The sequence below is a fragment of the Rattus norvegicus genome, chromosome 6 (genome assembly GCF_036323735.1).
Source record: "Rattus norvegicus strain BN/NHsdMcwi chromosome 6, GRCr8, whole genome shotgun sequence".
Lineage (NCBI taxonomy): Eukaryota > Metazoa > Chordata > Mammalia > Rodentia > Muridae > Rattus > Rattus norvegicus.
The window spans coordinates 86,601,703-86,605,035 of record NC_086024.1 but is presented as its reverse complement, the minus strand read 5'-3'; positions in this window follow the sequence as shown (position 1 = coordinate 86,605,035).

Sequence of the window (3,333 nt, the reverse complement as noted above, 5' to 3'; positions counted from 1 at the left end):
TGGACTCCAACCTCATAGGTAGCAATGAAGAGCCTAGTAAGGGCACCAGTGGAAAGGAAAGACTTGGTCCTGCCAAGACTGAACCCCCAGTGAATGTGATTGTTTGGGGGAAGGCAGTAATGGGGGGAGGATGGGGAGGGAAAGCCCATATAGAAGGGGAGGGGGAGGGGTTAGGGGGATGTTGGCCCAGAAACCAGAAAGGGGAATAACAATCGAAATGTAAATAAGAAATACTCAAGTTAATAAAGATGAAAAAAAGAAAAAAGAAAAGTGACTTTCTTGTTAAAAGTATCTCTGACTTCTTCACAATAAAGCAATAGAATAATCAGATAGAATAAAATGTAGCAGTACAGGTCAACAAAAGTTTTCCAAGCATCTCACATCTTACACAGTTCCATAAGTTTTAAATGGTTTAATGTTCTTATAGTTTCTTACTTAAATTTTCTTCGGAAATGACCGTGAAGATATAATGTGCTTCTTGCACATGGGAAAATTTGTATTATGTTCTAGATCCTGTTCTTATACAGTAAACAACTGAGGGATAATGAGAGGCCTGTACAAAGGGCTTCTCAAACGCTCCTTAATGTCAGAGCATAAGAAAGAAGGTGCCCATTGTTTATTTTCAAAACAGCAGGGACAGGTTGGAGTAGGAAACAAATAAACATTGTGTAAGTACTTGAAAAATTATACACAGAAATGATATGATCCATAACTATGGAAACATTGAACATACAACACACACATAAACACAAGGTCCAGAGAGAAACAGAGAGAGAGAGAGAGAGAGAGAGAGAGAGAGAGAGAGAGAGAGAGAGAGAGAGGAAAGGATATGACAATGAACATATTTGTCATATATATATATATATATATATATATATATATATATATATATATATATATATCCTTACATTTTTGTTATCTGATGTTCTGGTAAAATAGTGTTGACTAGAAAATATTTAAGATTGCATGAACTTCAATTCTCATTAACTATTTATATATTTTTTCCATTTTTATTAAATTGGATATTTCTTATTTACATTTCAAATATTATTCCCTTTCCTGGTTTTCTGTCCATCAGCCACCTAACCCCTCCCCTCCCCTTGGGTGTTCACTTCCACATTCACTCCCCATTACCACCCTCCCAACAATTCCCTACAGTGGGAGTCCAATCTAGGTAGGACCAAGGCTTTCCCTTTCACTGGTGCTCCAACAAGGCTATTCACTGTTACATATGAAGTTGGAGCCCAGGGTCAGTCCATGTATAGTCTATGGGTAATGGTTTATTCCCTGGAAGCTCTGATTGGTTGGCATTGTTGTTCTTTTGGGGTTGCAAACCCCTTCAGTTCTTTCAGTCCTTTCTCTTTCCTCCAACCTGAGTCCCATTCTCAGTTCACGGATTTGCTTCTAGCATTCCCCCCTGTATTTAACTTGTTCTGGCTGTGTCTCTCAGGAGAGATCTATATCCGGTTCCTGTCAGCATGCACTTCTTAGCTTCATCCATCTTATCTAGTTTTGGTGGCTGTATACATATCGGCCATATGTGGGGCAGGCTTTACTACCTCCTATGGATATTTTTGTTCCCCTTTTAAAGAAGGAGTGAAGCATCAGCATTTTGGTCATTCTTCTTGAGTTTCATGTGGTTTGTGCATTGCATCTTGGGTAACTCGAGCTTTTGGGCTAATATTCACTTATCAATGAGTGCATACCATGTCTTTTTCTGATTGGGTTACCTTACTCAGGATGATATTTTCTAGTTCCATCCATTTGCCTATGAATTTCATGAAGCCATTGTTTTTGTGTGAGTAGTACTCCATTGTGTAGATGTACCACATTTTTTAATCCATTCCTCTTGAAGGGCTATCTGGGTTCTTTCCAGCTTCTGGCTATTATAAATAAGGCTGCTATGAATATAGTGGAGCATGTGTCTTTGTTGTATGTTGGAGCATCTTTCAGGTATATGCCCAGGAGAGGTATAACTGAGTCCTCAGGTAGTGCAATGTCCAGTTTTCTGAGGAACCTGATTTCCAGATTGATTTCCAGAGTGATTGTACCAGTTTTCAATCCTACCAACATTGGAGGAGTGTTCCTCTTTCTCCACATTCTTGCCAGTCATTAACTATTTATTGTGATGGAGCTTGCCAAGTAATTCTGATCCTTAGAGCATATTACTCAGTCCAGTTACAAACTGCAGAGCAGCAAAAGATGGGACATTTAATTGCAAACTATAGGCTACATAAAACACTGCAAAATTCCAGTGCTTCTTGGATAAAAGACAAAACAAACAGATTTATGTAGGTTAATGATAGAACATACAGTAATTCATAAGGTTTTATTGATGTAGTACATAATTTATTTTCAAATTTCTAAAATAAGTCATGTGGAGAATGATTCTTCCTGAACCCTCTTTCCTTTCTTTTCTTTTATGTTGATATTAACACATAAAGACAATAAGCCCATACATGTCTTTTTTTGTTGAAACAGTCACCATTCATAAAATGTAATAGAAGTGAATCATTAGTACCTGGAAGTGCACCTTTATAAGGCTACATCTGAGACAAGAGACAGGTAGATTCTAAAAGCCAGTCTAACCAAGTAGTAATTATGAAACTAAATGGCAACTATGTCAAGAAAGACAAGATGAAGAGTGATAGAGGTAGGCACCTAAGGACCTCTGCCAGCTACAGGCATTGGATATGTGCATTTACCTACATTTGTGCACACAAACATTGATACTCACAAGTATAATGCACATACACAAATAAGCAAATAAACAAATGAATAATAAATACTGAAACAATAGCTGTTTAACACCAAGCATGTAAATAAATAGCACTGCACACAAAGTTATCATATAATACTACCACAGTTTGTGTGTGTAATATATTTTTATATAGGAAACTAGTATTGCTACAGAAGGGAAATATACATTAGTGATGTTATTAGTTGTTATATTATTGTAGTGTTAGTAAATTTTATAATAATATCAGTTGCCATAACTGTACACATTTAAAAACACTTGATTAAAAATGTTGAATTGAGTTATGTGTCACTTAGAAATCACTGAATTTCTCCAAAACCATCACAATTTTAGATAGTATATCTATTGATGAAAATTGAAATTCAATTTAAGAATGCTTATTTTTATGTTATAATTAAATGTGTTTTAAAATATAATGACTATGTAGAAAAAGATCTCAAATGTGGATGTGTAGATGTCTTATTATGTCTCTGTTTGTTGACATCAGGTCTTGCCGATTTATGATACTTTCTTCCTGAACTATTGTTATTACAACTGAAGATGCTTTAAGATTATTGGAGAATTTATCTGGTACT